Raw genomic sequence first — 26908 nt, forward strand, 5'->3', positions numbered from 1 at the left:
AAACCGAAACAATTAATGAAGAGATCTGCATCTAGTCGATATTTTCCTAAAGAATTGATTGGAAAAAGCTAAAGATTCCTTATCAATGGAATGTTATTGTACCAGCTGTGACCTACCTATATATCACCCAACATTCGTTTTTGGGTCGCTCAAGGGCGACTGATTCACTCATTTGTTGTCGTTGTCGAGAGAGAGAGAGAGAGAGAGAGAGAGAGAGAGAGAGAGAGAGAGAGACTAGACTTAGAAAAGACGGTTCATCAGTTCAGTCTCCATCAAAACAGAATTACCACAGATAACGAGAGAAGATATAATCTCCTGTTTCGTTGTAGGAAGGTTCTGGGGCTTAGACTTCCCGTCATATTTCTTCTTATTAGTAGCTATTATATGTGTGTGTTTGACGTAATGCTCACGAAATGGAAACCGCTGCTGGTTATAGGACATACGTGTACATACATTACTATATGCATACATCCGTGCATACCTTTACGTATGAACGCATGTATACATAAACGCCCATATAAGATATTTCGTAAAATAGAAAGCTACATGGTTTGGTAAATGCGTACTATATCTTTTCGGTCCACTGCATCGTTGCGTTGCAAATGAAGCACCGAAAGCGTTTTCCTTTCTTATTCTAGTTGGAAGCGGGTAACAAAAAGGAGTGAGAGATCCTTCGTTCCATGTCCCATTTAGATGATCCAATATCACGAAAATATCAGGATAATCTCTCTCTCTTTCACACGGCCTCGGGAAAGGCCGCGGGGCTATTACATCCTATGTTAACCATGATTAATATATTTGTATTTCCCTCTGTCCGACGGCTTCTTTCTTCTTCTTCTTCTTTAGTTTAGTAGGAGGTCTGGCTTCTTTTACTGGAGCCAATGAACTCCGACGTCATTCCTCAGTTTTCTCCTCTTCTTCCCATTTTCCCGAATTTCTGTGATAACCAGTTCTTCAAAACCTGAGTCCTCGTTTCTCTCTGCCCGAGGATAATCTTCCTCCTTTCATTTCGCGTTTAATAACGTTTTCCTTGAGAAAAGTGTGTTTGTGTGTGTGCGTATAAATACTGACTTAAATCGACGCAGAAATTAAAACGATTCAAGCCTGACTTCAATCATTTCTCAAAACATTTCAACATGCAGCGTTCAAGTTCTAGTATCCAAGGAAAACGGGCTTTTCAGGTATAAAAATATCACTGCTGCCTTGATAAAGAAAACGCGCAAAGAGAGAGAGTGAAACTAATTTGTTGCTGTCTATATACCAATTTACGATAGACAAGTAACCATGTTATTCATTTTGTTGACACCGTCCTTGAACTACTTCATAATTTCCTTTCGCTTCCTCATAAGTCATCTCCATTTATTTTGTCACGTGACCTCGAAAAAAGGCATAACATGAATACTAATCAGAACTGTCAGGTCTTTTAATTTCTTGTGACACGTAGCTACGCATGAAAGCCTCGCCCGAATATCTACTAAAAATATTAACTTTAGTGATTTGTAAAGGTTCAAAACGTTACATATCAGTTCCCGCTAATGGCTTATAGAAAAAATCTATTTTTATTTGCAAAACTAAACTTCCCAATAACTCACGTCAATTTTTTTCGCACCTCTGTGGATTTCCTATAGATTGAAATATATGTAAGCATTGAATATTATAACAAAAAAGGGGGATATAGTTCAGCGCAGCTAAACTGTGAAATATAGTTTTGCTAAAAGGTTTTAGTATTAATGTGAAGAATCTGATATATTATTTCAGAATCGTTCCTGTAGGATGTCTCTATGAGTCTGAAAATTGTACCCATATTTAGATTCAATGATTATATAGCAAAATATAAAATAAGAAATTTCCATTTCATGAACTCATACTTTTTTCCGATCAAAAATATCACAAAAAAAAAAAAAAAAAAAAAAAAATCCAGGATGTGAAAGGTTGACACAGATCCCAGAGATCAACAGGTCAGGTATGTCATTGGACGACCCTGGAGAAGGAGAGAACCTGCCCCCATCAGATACTTTACTACCGAGACTTGAATACAACGCACGACGAGGGATCTGGGATACACGGTCTCTTATTCGCGTGACTCATCCGGCCCCATCAGAGCCATCTGTTGTCGACATCCGAAAGATCCCTGGAAACTGAAAGTCTATGAATTATTTAACGTTCGGTTTTGCAGTTAGATGTGGCAATGAAACGGTGAGCAATTGGACTGATTGGCCTTTTTGATTGCATTATCTGTTTAAAATAACATTCGGAGCTGATGTTTATCGAACGGATTTTACACTAGTTCAACCTTGACCTACTCGTAAAACATCTGAAGTCCGTGTACTTCCTTATTCCTGGGAATAGGGAAGCTTCCTCCTCACGTAAACACAACGACAAAAGCTAGTTGTTTACTTTCTGTTTGTTTGTTTGTATGGTGTTTTTACGTTGCATGGAACCAGTGGTTATTCAGCAACGGGACCAACGGCTTTACGTGACTTCCGAACCACGTCGAGAGTGAACTTCTATCACCAGAAATACATATCTCTCACTCCTCAATGGAATGGCCGGGAATCGAACTCGCGACCACCGAGGTGAGAAGCAAACACCAAACCAACCACGCCACTGAGGCGCTCTGTTTGCTTTCTGTCCTGTTTAAGAATTATTTTCTTAAAATTAAGGGAGGAGGGGGGTGGGGTTACATGTAGTGAAGGGTTAGCTAACAGTACCTGAGTATATGATTCGGGTTGAGCTTTTATATTTTTATCTGACTAATTATCATCATTATTACTATATTCAGGAGATGAACCCTATTCATATGGAACAAGCCCGCCATAGGGGCCATTGACTTGAAACTTCAAAGCTCCAAAGAAAAATATAGTGTTCATTAAGAAGCAAGAGAGGGTAAAGGGAAATACAGAAAGAAGAGATACCACTTACTAAAAAGAAAAAAAAAATTATTAGATTAATAAACAAAATTACAAGTTGATAAATAAGTAGGCCTCCATTAAGAAGATTTCCATGGTCAATAATTTTCACCAAAGGTAAAATGTGATAAAGTACTTCTTGAATCTTTGCAACTACTGACTTTACAAAAAAAAAAAAAAAAAAAAAAAAAAAAAAAAAATTATTTCAACGAATCGGGAAGAGGGCAGCAGAGAGTCCCACTTTCTGGAAGCGAATGGCATGAAGGGCATACCAAACCGGTTGATCCTGGTGTTCGTGACCTCCTCCACGCAGCACCTGTGGCACTGTGAAGGAAGCACCTCGTCAGGCAGCTCTCGAGAGACACCTCTGTTGTAAAAAAAAAAAAAAAAAAAAAAAAAAAAAAAAAAAAAAGTACAGGTGAAGTAAATGGTGGCGATCCTATGACAACAGTGAAGAGTATGTAAATCTGCAGCAGGCTTTGTCCATATTTCATATTCTCCTTGCAATTTAATCATTTTGTTTTTCTATTTATTAGGTTATCAATATATGTATTCTTTTTTAATGATTGGGATCACATCATCTTCTGTATATCGCCGTTACCTCCTCTTCTTCGTATTGAACGCCGTATTCTTTGGAAGCTTGAAAGATACTAAAATAATTGATGAATTCTGCCCCCGGTTAATACAACGAACTTCTGAATGACAAGCTCCATCTATTTGTAATCCATAATCTACTGTAAGATTTGATGAGGGTCCATTTCCTAGTTCTGGAACATTATGGAACGTTTCTCTTAACCTCGTCTCTTACTTCTTCCTAACGAACACCATATTCGTTGGAAGCCTGAATTTAAAGTTAGTGGCACCTGTGGGCTTGTTCAATATGAATAGGTTTCATCTTCTGAATATTAATAATAATAATAATAATAATAATGATAATAATAATAATAATAATAATAATAATAATAGCAAGCGAATGCCCGGCACTTGCACAGAACCAGTACAAAAAGAGGCATGATTCAGTGGCAAAAGCCCTCCACTGGAGCCTGTGCAAGAAACATCAGCTACCTTGCAGTAATAAGTGGTACGAGCACCAACCTGAGGGAGTGATAGAAAACGATCACGCAAAGATCCTCTGGGACTATGGTATCAGGACGGATAGGGTGATACGTGCAAACAGACCAGACGTGACGTTGATTGACAAAGTCAAGAAGAAAGTATCACTCATTGATGTCGCAATACCATGGGACACCAGAGTTGAAGAGAAAGAGAGGGAAAAAATGGATAAGTATCAAGATCTGAAAATAGAAATAAGAAGGATATGGGATATGCCAGTGGAAATCGTACCCATAATCATAGGAGCACTAGGCACGATCCCAAGATCCCTGAAAAGGAATCTAGAAAAACTAGAGGCTGAAGTAGCTCCAGGACTCATGCAGAAGAGTGTGATCCTAGAAACGGCACACATAGTAAGAAAAGTGATGGACTCCTAAGGAGGCAGGATGCAATCCGGAACCCCACACTATAAATACCACCCAGTCGAATTGGAGGACTGTGATAGAGCAAAAAAAAAAAAAAAATAATAATAATAGTAATAATATGTCGAGGGTAAAAGGAATGTGACGTTAAGAGGTAGCTGTAGTGCTGGTTTTGGTAACACTGAAAAGAACTGATTTCAGCCTCTCTTATGATGAGATGCCATTAAGAAAAAAAAAAAAAAAAACAGACTCTCAAAGCATACGAGAGAAGCGTGATATAAAAGATAAGTCAGTGTGTACGTATACGTATTAATATTTACTTGATTGATTACTTGACGAAAATGTAAAAAAAAATGGAAGTACTTTTCATAATCTTACGGAAGTACGAAACTCATTAAGTAATCGATGATTTTAAAACTGGAGAAAGACTGACGCTTAAAAAAAAAAACTGACATTAAGGAAAACGCTATATAAACCATGATAAATAGCGTATCCACGGCATCTTTCGGTCACTATCGAGGAGGAGGATGATTCTTTGTACGTTTATCAGTTCCTTTCTGCACACAGTAGCACACGCAAGTCAGGTAGGTTATCGTGTTATCTTCGAACTGACAAGACTCAGCGGGGAAGCATAATAAGGGGAGTTTGCCGATAAATTGTGGACATGGTTTTACGTCGATTACCACAATAGGTGCTAGCCATTTATACCAACATGCTGCCAGCAAGAAAACGTTGTCCTTTAATTATTTTATAAAAATAACTATACACACACCCACACACACACACACACACACACACACCCCACACACACACATATATATATATATATATATATATATATATATAATATATATTATTATATATATATAGTCTGTTCTTAAGTCCCAGTACCATTACAGGTATTTATTGCTCAGAAATAATATAACATAGAGTAACTTAGTTTTTTGTTTTTTTGTAGAATAAAGTGCTCTAAATGTAAACTTGAGGAAATGTAGAACATTCTACAAAAAAAAAAAAAAAAAAAATACATTACTCTACGTTATATGGTTTCTGAGCAATAAATACTTGTAATGGTACTGAGACTTTACGGACACCCTGTATATCTTTCCAGTATCAAGCCATTTGGCGTAACAGGAAACAATCCAACAGAAAGGTCATATTCACGCTTCGAGCGCTGGATCGTGAATGAACCATTCTTTATAGAAACTCCCACGTCATTCACTGGCGGAGAGGACTCACCAGCAGGTCGTCTCATACACGCTATGGCTATGCTATTCACCTCGACCTTCAGCGCACTTTCTAACTTACCAGATATCATGGCCTTTCCTTTCCAATGCTTTCCTTCTTCCTTCATCCGAACATTTCGCTCTTGATTATGTACATTTTCAACAACCTAGTAAAATACTGATGTTCATGAAGTATTGGTAATGTAAGGGGACTCGTGTGTCAGGGCTCCCATACACTGAACGATTGTATTAACGATTGTCTGACCGATTGTCGTTATCGACAAACACACACACTATTCAGACAGTATGAACGATCTCCGCACCGATTTCAGTCTGGGCAAAGATTTTGTCTCGGGAAGACATGGCCTCATCTCTAGAAGAGACGCGCGCCATAGCGTTATATTGGCAGACAAACGCATACATTGAACGACCCGTGTATGACAGACATAAGTCGCAAGCCAGCAACCTGGTCTTGACAGATTCCACTGAGATCGTTCAGACAACGGAACTCCGCCCACTTTTGCATTCAGACAAGCCCATACACAATGTTTTTGCGAACGATACAGACAATCGTTCTGTGTATGAGGCCCTTTAGTCACAGTGGGAGATAAGTTGATACAGAACCCATAGTTATTAGTTCTATTGATTAGTATATATTTCATAAACTTGCAAAACAAAAAACTGATTATAAATATATTCTACATGTGATCCTAGTCTGACTAAAATCAAACTCCACAACTGAAAACCAGAGTCACAAACGGATTGGATAAATAGTTGTCATCTACAAGAGACTTACAGAGCGAGATGACCTTTGTCTTTTAAATCCCGAAGTGACAAAAGGCATAGGTCACAGAAAATATTTACCCCGAGTGAATTTGAGATACTGGGGCCGGGAGGGGGAAGGAGGGGAGGGAGTTGATAGGGACGAATCGACGCCTTGGCCAAACATGGCGCGACAGGTCATCTCGTCCCACGCGGGAAGCAGGATCGTTTACGCTAACAACACGTCACTCCATTTGCTAAAGCAAATGCAGAAAATAGAGCCATTAGAAAAATATCTGACGCATGCGACTATATTCGGGATGGAAATCCTCATCTTTGATGCCATTAAGGGACACGCGGACACCAGGTACTTCATACAAAAAAAAAATAAAATTTACAAATTTCGATAACACTGCATGTTGTAATTCAAATATAAAACTTCCATGAGAAATGACACAACAAGATATTTTGCCAGAATATCTTTTTTACAGACGAAATCTCATACTTGAATTATTTTTTCGATTTATACAACAAATTTTTATCACAAATAAAGCGTCTCATACCTTTTATAACGACAAAGCTCATATATATATATATACTATATATATATATATATATATATTATATATGCATATATGATATATATATATATTATAAATAAAATATATATATATATACATACATATATATATATATATATATATAGTATATGACTGGTAAAAATTTTCTGTTACAACAGAATTCCATCTAATAAAAGGAGTCCATAAAACGCCAAAATAAAGAGAGAAAATACTAAATATCAGAGACTGCTGTCTCTTCAGGTAGAAAGATAGCAGTCTCTGAAATATAGTTTTTCTTTCTATATTTTGGCGTTTTTATGGGCTCCTTTTATTATATTATATATATATATATATATATATATATATATATATATATATATATGTGTGTGTGTGCGTGTGTGTGTGTGTGTGTGTATGTATAATCACCTTTACGGTTTACTTAAGTAAATCTTAGTTTTACTAGACCACTGAGCTGGTTAACAGCTCTCCTAGGGCTGGTCCGAAGGATTAGATATTTTTTTACATGGCTAGGAACCAATTGGTTACCTAGCAATGGGACCTACAGGTTACTGCGGGATTCGAACCACTTTATATCGAGAAATGAATTTATAATCACCAGAAATACTTAAACAAACTTTCCTCATTAAACCAAACTCCTTCCCATTTCTTCGAGCTTTCGTTTCTTATACTTAAGGCAAGAGCCCGTGCTAGCGATAAGACGGCTTAATCTAACCAACCAGTCTCTCCTGGCATCGATTATAGTCTGAGTGAGAGAGATGACAGCAGTTAGGCATTCTTTCCCTCAAAACAAAACAAAAAAAAAATCCTTACAATGTATTGCATGTCAAAGATGAAACGTTCTGAAGATATTTTATATTTCAAAATTAACTCCTGATTCATGTATCACTATCGTTAACGATCACTGAAGATAGACAGAGGAGCACAAGATAATAATACAATAAGATATCCCGAAAATTTACCACCTTTCCCAAAATGAAATGTTTCGATAATACCTTTCATTATTTAAATTTAGATAAGAACGTGTGTCTCACTGAGGCCAATTATCACTAAAGAAAAACAAACCAAAGTAAGACTATACAGCCAATGAGACCACACCTAGACCAGTGGATCTGTAGCAGGCGGCTCTAAATGCTGAATCAATAAACTGCTCTACGTCTACGTACATTCTTTCTTGGAGACAACCCCAAGCTTCTGCCCTTTCACTCCAATGTGCACCGCCAGACTCCTTCTCTACAAGATGTCGGCAAGCCAGCATCTCACACCTCGATGCAACTGAGCAATGAAAGAGATATATTTAGTACTATAGTTGAAAATATCAAAACGAAGAATTTATATTGCCAAAACTGGAATGTAATCCTTGCAAAATATGGTAACGTGTAACAAAATCAAGAAATCTCTCTCTCTCTCTCTCTCTCTCTCTCTATATATATATATATATATATATATATATATATATAGAGAGAGAGAGAGAGAGAGAGGAGAGAGAGAGAGAGAGAGAGAGAGACTTTGTAAAGTAGCCCGTGCATTCTACCGGTAATTTTTGTATGAATGCTTTAGGGTGAGTGATTTTGTTTATCTTTTGTTTCAATTTTTGCTTTGCATTTGTATCGGCATCATCATTCTCTTCTGTTATTGGTAAATAACTAATCAACCACGTCAGACAATTCTGAAAACAATCTTTGCTACCATATCTGACATTAGTTTCAGATATTCCTATACCCTCTCCTTCTCTTCACTTTACCTTCATTCATATTTGCTGCACAGAAAATGCAGCTTTAAAAACTGTTTTTTTTTTAGCATATTTGTTTGATCATGAAAGTCAGCCTTATCTTCCATAAGAAATTGTCTTCTGTAATCCTTTTATTCACTCAAATCTCTTTCAGACATTCTGCGGAGTAGACCCAACCCTCATTGCATTACTAATACTGTGAGCTGTTTACTTTTTCATGCTGTCATCTCCTGCAACATATATACGAGATACTGAATATACAATAGACAGAGAGAGAGAGAGAGAGAGAGAGAGAGAGAGAGAGAGAATCGGCAAGATCAATCGTCGATCGGCAGTTGCTGACCGATTGCCTAAATGCTTATCCACGCCGTGAGAGGAGCCTCATAAGCGGCCACACAGGTTCTCCGCTTTAATGAGACGGTTTCGATGGATGAAGGCAACAGCAATCTCTGACACGAAGCTCTAATTAGCGTTTAGTACATGAATTTTACGTGTTAATGGCAGGGCCTTATCTGGGCTATCATCCGCTCGGAGTTGACAGCAATAGATCAATGCTCCGCTGGTTGAGGAGTGGCTGCATCTGGCGTCCAGTGTTTGAGTGGGAAAATTGTTAGTACTATATTTTGTACCCATAGAATGGTCTTTGCAATATTCCTAGCGTTTCTGTGGTGCTTACACATTATGTACGTATACACACGAGAGAGAGAGAGAGAGAGAGAGAGAGAGAGAGAGATAGTCCCCCACGAACTCAACCACTGACTATATCGCCTTAACAACCAAAGCAACGATTAATAAAAACAATTTTCCTTTATAGCTGGGACAGGAGGTGCCACACGGTGACGGTGCCTGGCCGCCTGCCTCATTCCTCTCAAAGGGAACACGGGAGGAGGCAGAGGTACGGTAAAGGTCAAGACACCACACCAACAGCCGTCAGACCAATATTTCACGAATGTTTAAAAAGGTCCACCGGTGGTGATTCAGGTTTGCGTCGAGGGAGCTTCAGTGGCATTGCTGTTTAAGGAGAGAGAGAGAGAGAGAGAGAGAGAGAGAGAGAGAGAGAGAGAGAGAGAGAGAGAGAGAGACTTTTTAACTTCTTTCATATAGGTTGCTTAATGTTTCATTTATTTCATTACTGTCTGAACAATTTCTCTCCCCCTTTTACTAACAAACCTGTCATCATCATCGTCATTAGTACTAACACTAACTTGCTGCTGATAAATTCAAATCCTATTGTCAAGATCCCTATTGTTACAACACTGGCATAATCTAACAACAATAAAAACGAACAAAGCATATTCCCGAGGAGATGTGGGTAATGCGCCTATCTATGCATATATTTCCTACGTCCATCCCTCAAAATAAGAAATTTCGAGATCTGCGAGAATTCTTCCAGCAGAAATGCTGAAAATTCCTGAACACGGGGAAGAGGCGAGCATAGGCTAGAACCACGTCGTCCTATGCCAGTATTTGTGTACAGTAATTATGCAGACGAACAAGAGTCCAGGTGGACATGTGTGACTTCTAAGGTAGTCTGGTTCTGAACAGACTTCAGGAATTGTTCATTGTTTGTAAAATCATGAAATTAAATAAAAATAAAGACAAAATATATTGTTTCTTCGAGATAAATACAGACACTCGTTAATAGGTGATGCATAAATGACAATAAGGTTATGAAGTCCAAAATTAATGTTTTATCGTGAGTCCTAGAGGGATTTCTTAGGTAAACTGCAGTTCATAAATAGGATCGTAAAATGATTACCGTTGATACCAGTAACTTAGATATTCGCAGTTACCTTAGTCTCAATCTAAATTTTTTGCATAGTCCAAAAATGATCGAGAAAGTCACTCGCCCCGCCTAAGAAATCCGTTTCGTGTCGTCCGTCAAAATCATCCTAGATGCCTTTACGATTTAGATAGACTTAAAAGGAGTAGGAGAAGCGAAAATTCGTGACACTCTTCTTTATTTCAATAAATTCAACAAAATACATCGTTTAATGTATATATATACCTTCACGAATTCTTGGCTGGTAATTTGAATTTAGGACATCGGCATACGTAAATGTTAATAATTATAAAAAAAAACACGTATACGTCTAAAAGTCTCTGTAAAGTTAAGAAGCCTCATTATCTTTCGTTGTGCTTCCATATCGCTTGTTCTTTAGCGTATCTTAAGACGAGAGAGAGAGAGAGAGAGAGAGAGAATAAAATACGAGCGGAGGATAGAAGAGAAAGAAAGGTAAAACGAAGGATAAAAAAAAAGAAAGAAAACAAGAGAGGGCCAAGTGGTATATGACTGTCCATCAAATGCACTTTTTTTTTCTTTTTTTTTTTGCCTCTAAACTTAGCTCATCCTGTGTGAAGATGTATTTCATAACCAGGTGACTCAGCCACGCGAGGCTCGCATAAAACTAATAATCACTCAGTCTAGGACTCTAGGCGGAAGTAAATAAACAGTTGGGCCAGCATAGTAACTCATTCAGTTTGGTTTGCTCCTGCAGCTCTAAAAATGTCCTGGTGTTGCCATGCTCGTAAAACAAAAGTCTGACTCTTTCTTCGTCTGTTACTCTTTTCTAACACGGACGACGTGTTATTTATTCTGTGATGTATAGAACAAATCTTTTGCCCTTTACTTCCTCTTACTTCCTAATGAGCACCATATTCTTTGAAAGCTTGAATTTCAAGTCAGTGGTCCCTTTGGTGGGCTTGTTCCATATGAATAGGGTTCGTCTTCTGAATAAAATTATAATAATCTTAAAAACAGAAAATGTAGGTCTATTCACACTTCCTTTTCCGTCAGCTGCCAGATTCCTCCTCCGATCGTCTTTGCACAGCTGTTGCCCTTGTCACTGACAAATGGCTACCACATGCCTGGGATTAAAATAGAAAAAAAAAATGAAAAGGCGAGAATTTGCAGGTAAATCTCGGATGTGTGTATTTAAGGGACTCGAAGCGTGAATTCCCAAGTTCGTGATCTGCACGTATCCGTATTTCATTCGACACTTCTTTCTACAATCCCGGCTTTTATTCGAAGCTTCTAGAGGTTCCCTTCCGCGGTTGACACATTAAATGAGACAGTTTTTAGGTATAAGTTCAGTGTGATTGTATATGACGAGACCACCGCTTTGACTCGGGTTTTCGTACATCGAGTAGGTGCCATATATGGAGAGAGAGAGAGAGAGAGAGAGAGAGAGAGAGAGAGAGAGAGAGAGCTGCCATTAATCATGACATGAGAAGGATACCTACTCCAGTTCTTCTGCCCACGTGTCCTCTCCCACGCAGCTTTTTTTAGTCTAATTTTTGCTTAGTGATGAAGTTATGTTGTTATTGAAATTGGGCTTAATTAATTAAATTCATTGGATGTTCTCTTTCTTTCATTTTCGCTCTCTCTTCCCACGCGGTTGCAGATGAAATATTTAAATGCAGTCATGTGCTCTCTTGCATACACACACACACACACACACACACACACACACACACACATATATATATATATATATATATATATATTATATATATATATATATATATATATATATATTATATAATTAAGAGTTATTATAAACCGAAATCCACAATGCAACGTAAATATCTGCAGTCATATAAGAGCACATACACTCGCACCACACATATAACAATGTATATATATATATATATATATATATATATATATATATATATATATATATATATATTATGATACAACTACACAAACGTACAGACCAACAGAAAATCCTTTTACAATCCTAAAGGTGGGTACACACGTGCGAACCGAACCTTGTATGTAACCATTCTTGTACACGCAAGTGTGGACGGTTCCTCGAACCCGAACCCCGAAACCCGCGAGGTTCGAGGCTCCGTTCGCCCTCCGTCCCGGCAATTGTCGGTTTTTTGGGCCCCGAATCAAAGGGAGGTCTCTTTGAACGTTACGCTATGTGTGGACGGGACCTTGTAGTTACAACGCCGTAAATCAACAGTGGTTGGCTGAACTTGTTAACACCGACTATGAACAAGGCCGTCCATAGTAGAGACCCTTGTTTTGGTCAGTCAGTACGTATATGTATACCATGGCTGATTGGAGTGAGGAAGAGGTCCTTCAATTTATTAGTTATTACGAAGAACAGACTTTACTGTGGCCAGAAACTTCTTTGGATCTCATGTCAGCGAGTAATTCCCGACCACTGTATTCTACCCTTCTAGTATATAACCTTGATTGCCACCATCTTCTTTTATTTCGCTTCATCTTCGTTAAATAATGTATATAAATATACGCGGCAGCTGCTACTTGCATGGTGGCCATCGTCGGTAAACAACCCGGACAGAGACAGACTGATGATCGCAGTGGATTGAAATGAAGTTACGTGCTTAATGTGGTTACGGTTCGTCCTCAACATTTTGACACCTTGTAACCGTATATGCGTAACTCAGTTACACATACAAGGTTCGGCTCTCGCGTGTGTACCCACCTTTATGCTAACAGGAATTTGTCATCAAGCAAATTAGCAGTTGCAAAGATATACTACGTTTACTAATAAGGACTGAAGTTGTTAACATTAATTAGTTTTCGGTTACGTTGTAATCCTGAGAGAAAAAAAAAACTGTTGACCTTTTTATAACCAACCTTTCACTGTGCAGTAATATCGAAAGCTTTTCGATTAAACTTAACCAGTTCCTTCCTTTCGTGGCTATATTCGGTTTGAGGTGTTCATTATGAGATATGTCTCTAACAACCGTTCATTTTCTCGTCGAGGCTACAATGAAAATCTCGATAAAAATCAGATATCAAAATGTATGCCATTATGATTTATAATTTGTATACTATATACAAATTAGAGTGCGGCTTAACCAAAAAAAAAAAAAAAAAAAAAAAACCCACGAACCAGATCGAGAAACTCAAACCAAATGAGCGATTTCCTTATTCGTAAAGTGGAGAGTCATCTTTCGAATCCAACGCAACACACGATCAAGTTTCGGTGACGTAACCTGGCCGTCGTCACCAAAAGCGGCAGAAATGAGAATGAATCTCATTCCTAAAACACTTACTGATTCACGTGAATCTGAATAATTCCATGACAGATACAGATACAGATTTTACAAGCCTTAAAAAAAATTGCATCATATATTTTGTTCTACATGATTACCTTTAGTACCACAACGCCCGTTGCTTGTTCATGTTCGTCAGCCCTTCTATGGCAGCGTTTGGCGGGCAGCAGAAATACTACGGCAGCAATTTCCGGGCAAGACCAAAAATAGCAATAGCTTGAACTGTGAGGAAGCTACTTTGCATAGTAAAGTCGAGTTATAAAATGAAATGAGGATGAAAACTATATGCTTCCAGAATCTGGTGAAAATGACCAGTAGATTCTATGTGATATATATATATATATATATTATATATATATATATATATATATATACTTGCCATTATACAAAAGAAGCACCGAAAAGGAAAAGAAGAAGCGACAAAACGAAATGACAACTACGTCTCCAAAATGGTCCTCATCGAATCCAGTCCTGTCGCATGTAATAAAAATTTGCCGCAGCCAATATCAAAGGTTTTATTACTCCTTACTAATTAATAGCTCTGTAAGGAGGTGAGAGAGGACAAAATGTTCTCTCTTGGAAACGTGAATAAAAGAAAATTAAAGGAAAAACTAAATAACTCACAAATAACCAGTTTAATGCCGATGCTTACAAAATTATTTTTGCATATCCGCTGTCATACACAAAGAGAAGTTAGTATAGTCCTGTTCTGTTTGTCTATTTATGCATCTATCAATCACTCCATTAGTATCATATAGCAATATATATATATATATATATATATATATATATATATATATATATATATATATATATATATATATATATATATATACATATTCTCTTTACACTTTTTCCGGATTAGACGGGGTAGCGCCAGAACCTGTTAGGTACCCTTCTGGTTATCAGCTACTATTCATAGGATGAGGCTGCTAGGCGTTAGCCCCACGCCCTGCTCTATGGATTGACTGAACAAGTAGTTTACGTGTCATCGGTGTCTGGGTTTTCTTAGTAATTCCCATTGCAAATACTGACCAGACCTAACGCCTGCTTGACTTCACTGACCGAACGACCTATATACAAAGATATACTGGTTGTGGGACCGTGCAAACCAGTGTATTATCTATCCCAGAGCTTTTGGAAACGAGTAAGACGGTGGAATTAAAGACTCATTACCTGATGCAGGTAAGGAATTCCAGAATTTGGTCTAAGAAGGAAGTCACTAAATATATCTTTCCAATATTATACATGTACTACAACCAGGCGGATGAAATCAATGTATGCGGTCTAATGGGTGTGTTATTATCAATTATTTTTTTATATTTTTTATGAGAACTACAGATATCTTAATAAAATTTCGTAAAACTAAGGGACGTCCATAATTCAGATGCTACAGCAACTTCTGAGTCAAATCTGGAGATGTAATCTATAAATACTAATACTATGTGTAGTACTATGTGCTGCCACCAGGAGTCCAGGAGGCCGCCGACCAGGAACTGGAGAAAGCAAACAGTTGCTCTGTTATTTTGTGTCCGGAGATTTCCTTTGCCGTTCATTATCTTTATTATAGAACTTTGTGCAGCTTATAATTGCAGATGTGGGCACGGGAATTCTGAAGGCGAAAACAGAATATTTCACAGGTAAGTAGAGAGTACTGCAGTTTGTTTAGCTTTAAGTTTGTGCTTGTCACACTCACTTGAATGTCTTGTTAGTACTAGATGTGCTTTCTCTGTTCACATGTCTTGTGTTTTCAGCAAATTCTTGTAGCTCATGAGGACATTGTTGATTTCAGTTTTGAAATCACAACACCATAAATCTCATTGTGTCATTTGATGACATATAAATACGAACATACGCGTTATCAAAAAGCTTCGAAGAAAGCAGGTTGTGCCTAAGTCGTCTTTGAAACAGGTTACTGTGATGCATAAGGGTACTTGCTGTATTTTGTTAGTAAGAATGATTTGCAGTAGGTAGGCCTGTAGGATACAGTCTATTCCATCCGCTTTTCGGTTTTATTCGTGCGAAAGCAGCGGTAAGAGGTGTTTAACAAAATGCATTTTATCAAGCGTGGTTTCTCAACGAAGTTCCGTTACGTCACACTTGGTAAGAGTATTTCGGGACGACACAAACATACCACAGAAAACAACTTTAGTTATTCGATTCAAAGTTAAAATAATTGTATTTTTTATATGTAACAAATCGTAGGTTACTTTATGTTTACAACAAACGATGTCTGTTAGATAAGTGACAACAAGAATATGAACTTTGGTAGCCTAGGCTATACTTACGCCCTCAGACAACACGTTTGGTAAGATGCTATATCGTTTAAACGTTATTATAAGTGTAACTTGTTTTTCAAAGATATATATATATATATATATATATATATATATATAGATATATACATATATATATACATATATATATATATATATATATATATATATATATATATATATATATATATATATATATATAATTGTGGTAAAAGTTATCGAAACCTCTTGTCAAGGAAAAAAAGAATAGCCTAGAAAGATTCACAATAAGGAAAGGAATCTTTGCTAAGCTAACGCTACCTGTGCTTATTGATTAGGCAAATATATTTATAGTTTTGGCCTTTAAGAACAGTCTTATTCCACATAAGTAAAAATTCCTTAGTTATGGTAGTCTTCGTTTAACAATTCTCTCAAAGTATCACTCCAAAACCTTAAAATTCTAAGAAATAGGCTATTGCCAGTCTTTTTTTTTTTTTTTTTTTTTTTTTGTTTTTTTTTTTTTTTTTTTTTTTTTCTTATCAAAGGCTTGGCCTGGCGGGAGAAAAATCATATTTGTTAAATATGTTTTAGAACTTTTCCCAAACAATGCTCCCTGAAATGCCGAAGCAGCTTAATAGGCTAAACAAAAGGCGATTTGTTAAATGAAAATATTATTGCCTTCAAATTAACGTTAACATATCATGAGGATGGTAACTACAGAAAAGAACCTTTGTCAATCCAGCGCTAGACCTATGTATAGTGATTCGGCAGGTAATTTTATCGTTTTGGCCTTTTGCGAATTTTAATGTAAGTAAAAATTAGTTTCCGAAAGTAGTCTCTATTTACCAATTATCTCTTAATAGATAGAAAAGATAGAAATTACTGAAATTACTCATAACAGTAATATTTCGAATCCCGTAGGGGGTTAGTGGCGTAAGTACACCACATGCGGTGCCCTGTAGTCATTATGTAAGGTTATTTGCAGCGTCCCTGCGGTCCCTAGCTGCCAACCCCATTCATTCTTTTTACTGTACCTCCTTTCATATATATATATATATATATATATATATATATATATATATATATATATATCTATATCTATATATATATATGTGTGTGTGTGTGTGTGTGTGTGTGTGTGATTTTTTTTCTCATCACCGTGATTCATATGCATGCATAAGTTACAAATGTCCTTTGATATCCAATATGGAAACCGAAGGGGAATTTTTTACTTGATAACAATTTCGTCCTCTCGTGGATTCGAACCAGCGCACAGAGGACAAATCAGGACTTCAGTGACGACTGGTCGGTTTAGGCGTCACTGAGGTTCTGATTTCTCCTCTGTGCGCTGGTTCGAATCCACGAGAGGACGAAATTATTATCAACTAAAAGATTCCGCTTCACTTAACATATGAAAAATATTTTAATTGCGAGGGAGGGAAAGCGGATTGGTTATTAAAGGACATTTGTAGCTTATATATATATGTATATATATATATATAATAATTATATATATATATATATATAATTTATATATATATATATACAACATATATGTGTATATATATATAGATATATATATATTATATATATATATATATATATTTATATGTGTGTGTATGTGTTTGTGTGAATTTTTTGTCACATTAACCGTGACACTTCTTGAATTCACAAACACAAAGCTGTCAGGATCGTTGTAATATCAAGTTCACTCAGCCGCCCGAGGTTGGGCAAATTTGATATTGACCTTGGGATAACTGTAACTATATATATATATATATATATATATAATATATATATATGTATATATATATATATATATCTCTTTTAATTTATTTATTTATATACATATATACATACACTGTATATTGTCTATATAAAGGATAAAAGAGGAAAAATAGGAGGAGTACAAATACTTGGGTAATAGTATAAAAAAAATCCAGGAGACATAAAAGGAAGTCAGAGCAATCTTTCTAGGTAAGTAATATCCCAGATAGAACCAGAGAAATATCCGTTTATAGATGCGAAATAATTCTACATAAAATATTTCATAAGAGGAAAAGTGAATGTGGCTATGCAGATAAGCAAATGGAGAAAGGAAGAAAAAGAAGAAGCGACATAGAATGATTAATTGTAGTGGCATTGAGAAATACTGTATGGTGACACAATCTGATTTTATGTTATTTGTCTAGAGAGTCATCTTTGGCTTTGTTTGTTTTGTTTGTATGGTGTTTTCACGTTGCATGGAACCAGTGGTTATTCAGCAACGGGACCAACGACTTTACGTGACTTGCGAACCACGTCGAGAGTGAACTTCTATCACCAGAAATACACATCTCTCACTCCTCAATGGAATGGCCGAGAATCGAACCCGCGACCACCGAGGTGAGAAGCAAACACCAAACCAACCACGCCACTGAGGCGCTTCATCTTTGGCGTTGGTAAATGGCGGGGGACGTCCGTCCTCTCATCGTCACTGCACATTATTCACTCCCGGACTATTCTCGGTTATCATAACTCTCTCAAATATCGCGTATGGAAAAAGAAACCCACAAGATTACCGAGTATAACTTGGTTACTTTTAAGTATTTTCATAGTATTAATACTATGTAAATACAAGTAAACAAGTTGTATTTTTTACTTGTTAGTATGTACATAGTATTAAGACTATGTAAATACTTACAAGTAAACAAGTTGTATTGTTTACTTGTAAGTATTTACATAGTATTAATACTATGTAAATACGTACAAGTAAACAAGTTGTATTTTTTACTTGTCAGTATGTACATAGTATTAATACTATGTAAATACTTACAAGTAACGGTAAGTTGTTTTACTTTGTTTTAGTATTTACATAGTATTAATACTATGTAAATACTTACAAATAAACAAGTTGTATTGGTTACTTGTAAGTATTTACATAGTATTAATACTATGCAAATACTTACAAGTAAACAAGTTACACTAGGTAATCATGTGAGTTTCTTTTTCCAACTTCAGAAGAAAAATGAAAGAAGTTTTTTTCGGTATATCGCTTATGTTTTACGCCCATCAATTACGCTTCGCAGATTGCATCCCTTCAAAAACCTGTTGATTTGCGTGACATGTAAAGCAACATAAAGTTAAAAGAGATTTACTCCAGAGGAGTCTCAATATCAGATGACTTGCGTAGGCACCGATGGATTCCGTAGGTGTCCCAAGCGATCGGTTTGGAGGCGAGAGACACCTACTTGCCGCCTTATGATAAATGACTGATGCCTCGGTGTGCCTGCTTGCATGCAAGGTCACCTTCTTTAGAGGTTTAGCGAATATGATAAATAGTTCGTTCCTCCTTGGGTGAACGCCTCCATGCGACGGGGATAACGCCATCAGGCTTCTCGAAAATTTATTCCGGAGATCGACTGATAAAATGTGAGACGCATATTTAAACCCCCTTTTTTTATATGAGAGTAGTTTTACCTTTGAAAATAAATTCAGAATTGGAAATTAAACAAAATATATTGTGTACACTAGTGAAGACCAGCTCAAATTCTGTCGTGCCATCAGTGATGCTATGCTATTGCTTGCGATCAATGCGAAAGAGACACAAAAACATGGAGATATACCAATTTCAAAATACTCACGGAATTAATCTAGCAAGATAAATTCCGTAAGTGTTTTAAAATTAGATGGAATGTGTTGATAATAATATTCTTCTTCTTGAAAGTGTCTCGTTTTAGGATTGAAAAACATAATTACCTGCGCCCTCAGGTGAAGAGGCTCTTCTCTTTGCCATTTAGAGGTCCTCCCTCAAAGTAAGGGATCTCCATAAACCTTCACTCCAGCCATTCCTCTGCAGATGGTGCCCACAGAATATGGGCTGTGTTATCCTCAAGAGAGAGAGAGAGGTCTGCCATTTAGGCACATTCTGTCTCACTAGATTAATTCCTTGAGTGTTTTAAGATTTTTATTTCTCCAGTATTTTGATCACTTGCAATGGCATAACATCACTTAGGAGCACATCATTTTCCAAAGGATTCACAGTCCACCACTGTAAGCTCCTATGCCTTGGGATACAGCGAGTAAGAATCGTAAACCGTTAGCACTGCCTAGGTCAGGAACGTCCGAGCAGTACTGCATACTATGTCCATGGCACCAATCGAAATTGACTGACTACAGTATATATATATATATATATATATATATATATATATATATATATATTATACATATATATATATATAAAATATATATATATGTATATATATATATATATATATATATATATATATATAGTGTGTATGTATATACGTATACAAAAAAAAAAAAAAAAAAACACACGCATATAAACTATATATATATAATATATAATATATATATATATATATTTATATATATGATATATTATATATTATATATATATATATATATATAATAATATATATATATATATATATATATATATAATAAAAAGGAGCCAATCCAAAAAACGCCAAAATATAGAACGGAAGTACTATGTTTCAGAGACTGCTGTCTCTCTCCAGGTAGAGAGAGACAGCAGTCTGAAATATAGTACGTACTTTCTCTATTTTGACGTTTAAATGGGCTCCTTTTATTAGATGGAATTCTGTTGTAACAGAACATTTTTACCATTCATATATATATATTTATATGTGTATATATAATTATCTAGTCCTCTGCGTGCAGAGTGAAAGAGTCGTTTGAAAATTCAGGTATAAACCTCAGATTACATAATTATCTAAACAATGAGCAGTCGTTCCTCGCTGTCGGTAATACATTTGGGCATGACACAATAATACCCTTTCAGATCCTGCGCTGCGCGCGTAGGCTTTCAAAGACCCGGGCATGCTTTCAGTCGAGGATGAGACCCCCTCCTTCCTCTACCTGTGTGCTTGAACAAGCACGGCGTCTTCGTCTTTCTGCTCGTGTGGGTTTCACAGGTGTGGTGCCTTCCACTATTAACCTCAGCAAGGACAGGACGGTTATACATTGCTATTTGCCATTATTTTGTCGTCCTTTTAAGATTTCAGAGAATCGCGTCCGTTTGACATTTTTTTTTTTTTTCCACTTCTCTTCTTCCCATCTCTTGTTCATATTTCGCCCAAATTCATCTGTTCATTTTTAACAGCCCGTTTTCCCTATTTACATTCATGTGATTCACTCTCTCTTCCTTGGTAGTATCCGGGTCAGCCCAACTATACGGGTGGTCTTATTGCCTTCCTGATGGGTTCATTACTGAATTATTATCAAGTACACGTGGGCGTCCATCTATGCGTATCAGCCTACCTGTAATTACTGACGAAGACGGATTTCTTAAACTGTAATCAAAGTCGTTTCGGCATTTATTTCTCTCGTCTGGTTTTGCTTTAGATGTTTTTTTTAATCTGGCAGCTGTTAAATTCCATGATGGCGAATCATTTAATCATCCCAGTGCTCTGTCGTAGAATTATAACAGAGATTATCGGTTTACATCAACGAATTTTCTTATGAGAGTCTTAACAAAAGAGAAAGACAACCTCTTTGCTTTTAGAGAGTTAGCATCAGGGGAAAGTCCTTTCAGTTAGTCTATGAAATATGAAAGGTCGAACATATTTTACTTTTCTCCAGAGATACTGTACAACAATCAGCACTAGACAGATGTACAATTTCTTTGCATAATATAGTTTTTTTTATGTTAAATTATTATTTTGATGTTTAATTCAAAGCAGGGCAATAACGTCGTTCCCTTTAAAGAAAACGAAATTTAGAAAAAATAATTTTCAAATAAAATTCAACAGGTTGAGGTGAAAAAGGGATAAAACTACATGGGCGTGTCCCACTGAGACACCCATCCCTACGACAAACGTTAAGTATTTTTCCTTCTAATTCATAATGATAATAAAAACAAGCTCAGGTGACAAAAGGGGTCGTAAACGTCAAAAACGTTTTAAATAAAGACTTAATCTTTGAGAGCCAGGTACGACTGAAAAAATGTTACCGTCAAGTGTCTCGCATTTCGAAGGAACAAGTTGATAATTTAGGGGAAAGTAAGAGAGGGGAAATGAAGGGGTGGCAACCAGACACTATCAGCCCTAAAGTGCGCTGTAGAAAGAGGAAAGTTTATTATTATTATTATTTTCTATCACCGTCCTCCAATTCGACTGGGTGGATTTATAGTGTGGGGGTTCCGGGTTGCACCTGCCTCCTTAGGAGTCCATCACTTTTCTTACTGTGTACACTGTTTCTAGGAGCACACTCTTCTGCTTGAGTCCTGGAGCTACTTCAGCCTCTAGTTTTTTTCCAGATTCCTTTTCATGGTATTGTGGGATCGTGCCTAGTGTTCCTATGATTATAGGTACAATTTCCATTGGCATATCATATCATTCTTATTTCTATTTTCAGGTCTTGATACTTATCCATTTTTTTTTTTCATTTCTTTCTCTGCAACTCTGGTGATCCATTTTTCCCTTTCTTTTTTCTCTGCAGCTCTGGTGTCCCACGGTATTGCGACATCAATGAGTAATACTTTCTTCTTGATTTTGTCATTCAACGCAACGTTTTTATTTTTATTATATTATTATTATTATTATTATTATTATTATTATTATTTTATTATTATTAAAATAGTTTTACCAGACCACTGAGCTGATTATATCAGCTCTCACAGGGCTGGCCCGAAGGATTTGTTTTTATTCACGTTTTATGTTTTCAAATAAATTACAAATTTTTAAATACTTTTATGATTGGGTTAATTCAAATGTTGATCGAACAACGGGGTACGATGATAGTAAAATCCCGCAGGTATGATGATACCGAAGACAACGAAGATCCTTGAATTTCGTTCTGATTGTCGTTGGGCAAAATTGATCTCCGATATTATTCTCTAGTTTAGACAAAAACGTCGCAATATTATTATTAGCGTTGGGGTATGTGCATAGCATGTGTATATCCTTGGGAAATAATTAAATAATAATAAATAATAATTATTATTATGATTATTATTATTATTTTATTATTATTATTATTATTATTATTATTATTTTGTTAAAGAAGATGGCAGCATCAGTGGAACTGATTTTATATATGGTCTTTTCAATTCTTATGATTCTCTTCTCATCAGGACTGATGTCTGCTAATAGCTGGTCGATGTTCATACTCAGGTTAAGGAAATGTCTTTATAAAAAATACTAATTTATTGATAAGATAACTAAAAGTGGCGATCTTATCAATAAATTAGTATTTTTTATAAGACATTTCTTTTAACCAGAGTATGAACATCGTCAGCTATTAGCAAATACTGATGAGAAGAGAATAATAAGAAAATTGAAAAGACCATAAATAAAATCAATTCCACTGATACTGCCATCCTCTTTAACAAAACATGTTTGAGAGAGGGTCTCCTACCTTCATATATTATTATTATTAATATTATTATTATTATTATTATTATTATTATTATATTATTATTATTATTATTATTATTATTATTATTATTCAGAACACGAACCCTGTTCATATGGAACAAGCCCACAAGGGGCCATTGGCTTGTAATTCAAACTTCCAAAGAATATGGTGTTCATTAGGAAGAAGTAAGAGGATGTAATATATATATATATATAAAAAGAGATCCCACTTATCAAAAAAGAAAAAATAAATTAGTAAACTTATAAAAATCTATTAAAATGTAAGGAGAATAATATCAGGGTAATGTTGTGAAGCTTTGTCTTCAAGAAGTAGTTCATTCAAAAAGAAACCCACAAAATTACTGTGTATAACGTGTTTACTTACAAGTACTCACATTTTATTTTACTTATATAAATACTTATAAGTAAACACGTCATACGCGGTAATTTTGTGGGTTTCTTTTTCAATCCTCAGAAGAAAACTGAAAGAAGTTTTTAAATAGGTTCATGTTCATCCCAGAAGTTTAGAACTTTTCGGAAAGATAAAACTAAGCCTGGATTTCAGGGCCGTCTTCGTCTTCCTTAAGAGGTCATTCTGAAATACGCCGGTAGGATGCAAGCCTCAGTGGCGTGGTCGGTATATTGTTGGCCTGCCTCCTCGGTGGCCGCGAGTTCGATTCTCGGGCATTGAGGAGTTAGAGATGTGTATTTCTGGTGATAGAACTTAACTCTCGGCGTGGTTCGGAAGTCAAGTAAAGCCGTTGGTCCCGTTGCTGAATAACCACTGGTTCCATGCAACGTTAAAAACACCATACGAACAAGCAAGCGTACATTCTAATAAGCCTTTTGAAGTGGATTAAAATAACCTGTTTAAAGAAGGGTATTTTACTCTTGCAGCGATCATTTCTGATGATTTATTCAACGATCATCTACCCGTTCGTAGTCGAGGGTGTTGTGATTAATTACAGCCGTTCGAGAGTAAAGTAAAAATTATTTCATATAGACTACAAATTGTTAATTTGCCTTGAATACATGTTAATCACTAAATCAAAATTTATTTAAGAAAAACCCAAAGCCTGACAAAGATTTTGATGCATGCAAATCAAGGAAGTCCAGTTATTAGAAATCACATTCGTTCGAGTGATGTAAATATAGAAAAAAAAAAACAGATGGAAACTGAATATAAATAGCATGATATCACTTGGTTGTATAAAAGAAAAATTCTGGCGCTGAACTTCTTATTATTTATTTATTTACTTTTGCAGTTGCTGGCATAAAGGTAATGCCCTTTAGATCTAATTGGCTTCAGGGATTTCATCACTGCCTCAACACACCTGCCTCTCTCTCTCTCTCTCTCTCTCTCTCTCTCTCCACCCCACGCGGGCCATGGCGCCACAAGAAATCTGCTAAATCACGCAACGCTCAGTTGTGGGCGGAGATGGAGGTGTTGGGGGAAGAAGTTGGAATCATGACATAATAAAACTGTCCGTTTAAAGGTAAACACGATTAAAAAAAAAAAAAAAAAAAAGCGCTGCTGAGCGTACTAGTCCCGAATGAAGTAATTTATACTTGAGTCACTTGACAATGTTTTGCACTCCCCGTAACTTGGACAGTTAAACATCAGTTCGCGGTGTGTAATATTTAAGGAGTCACAATTTGTTATAAAGATGCATGGGCATGCAAACGCTCGTGAGTATATATGTATGGACAAGCTCATCTTTCTGTATATTATCTTATATATAAATATATAATGTAAGTATATATATATATATTATATATATATATATATATATATATATGAGTGGACAACATTTATTGTTTGTTCTTAACAAATACTCCTGCGGTGACTGACACTGTATGAAGTAAAGAGAATAATATTCGCTGACAACCATCTTGACAAACAGAAAAAAAAGAGCAAGGCGTAGGTTGTTCTTGACCCTAAAGGTAGAGTCAAGACGGTTAAGAGTATAGGGTTAGATTTCGTAAAACCATGATAGTTACCTACATAGCTAAGAGAGAGAGAGAGAGAGAGAGACGTCACATGTCTTATGTAACAAACTTAATAGTTCACACATAAATATTTATACAAATATATATATATAATATATGATATATATATATATATATATATATATATATAATATATACATATATATATACACGTACATACATACAAATAAATGGATATACGAACACACACACACGAACACACACACACATATATATATATATATATAATATATATATATATATATATATAATATATATATGAATAACTTGATCACAAAATATATAAAACAGGATGCTCTGTATGAAAAACGAGAACTGCCGAGATGATTATACTTTAACGTCACTGAATTTTCATTAAGGATCAGTTAGTACGTATTGCATTTTTAGATAGGGAAGTGACTGGTCTGGTGTACAAGCTCTCTGAAACGTAAGTTTATTAAGCTTTCGCAGATATTTTAACATATCTGTTGGTGGAATAATTCGAGAAGTCGGAGAAAGAACACAAGGTGTGGGTTAATATCGGAGGAAATTGTGCCGTGAATTAAGTGTTGAATAGTAACTGATTTTGCAGTATTGGTTATTTATAGTGAGGGGAAACTGCAGTATAATTAAAAAAAATTTGAGAGCGTTCATAGGGATAGATATTCGAAAGTAAATACGAACCAGTGTAAGATTTTGATGTGAAGAAAAAAAAATCTAGGTCATAAAAAAGGAAAGGAAATGAAGTTACGGATTATTATAGGTATTGGGGAGGAAAAGTCACGAAATCGGTAAAACCATTTGCGTACGTTTATCACTACAAAGTGTCAGTTCTAATTGCATCAGTATGAAATAGAGTCTCTCAGTATTCTCGGGCATTCCATTGAGAAGTGAGAGATGTATATTTCTGGTGATGGAAGTTCACTTTCTACGTGGTTCGGAAGTCACGTAAAGCCGTTTGTCCCGTTGCTGAATAACCACTGGTTCCATGCAACGTAAAAACAACATACAAACTAAAACATAAATATGAAATAATTCTGATGTCCGCACCTAGCGTATCAGAACGAGGTCATGTTGCTGACCTGACCTCGTTTTGATACTTCATGCATTTGAGTCTAAGACTTCGTAATAACAAGGGTATCCAAATATTGTGAAGAATTAGAAAAGAGGTCATTATGGTCTTTATAATTACATAATCGTCTGGTCGGAAGTGACCAGTAGATTCTCTGTGTGATTATATATTTATAACTATATACATATATTTATATATATGATTATATATATATTTATATATATACATACATACATACACATACTATGTATATATATATATATATATATATATATATATATAATATATATATATACATATATATAACTAAAACAATAAGTTTAATCTTTTCTGGTGGGACTCTTGGGTATCTTATGTGAATATATATATATATATATATATATATATATATATATATATATATATATATATATATATATACATATATATATATATATATATATATATATATGTATGTATATAATATAGTATACACACACACATATATA

At 35.7% G+C, this 26908-nt stretch overlaps 1 protein-coding gene across 1 annotated transcript in view; it reads left to right on the plus strand.

The window, feature by feature from the left end:
- The first annotated feature begins 15197 nt into the window (after positions 1–15197).
- Positions 15198–26908, plus strand: part of LOC135214848 (uncharacterized) — a 75953-nt gene continuing 64242 nt past the window's right edge. The window contains exon 1 of the mRNA XM_064249265.1: positions 15198–15362. The gene's annotated coding sequence lies outside the window, so the exon portion shown is untranslated. The remainder of the gene's footprint in view (positions 15363–26908) is intronic.

This window comes from Macrobrachium nipponense, chromosome 46 (genome assembly GCF_015104395.2).
Source record: "Macrobrachium nipponense isolate FS-2020 chromosome 46, ASM1510439v2, whole genome shotgun sequence".
NCBI lineage: Eukaryota > Metazoa > Arthropoda > Malacostraca > Decapoda > Palaemonidae > Macrobrachium > Macrobrachium nipponense.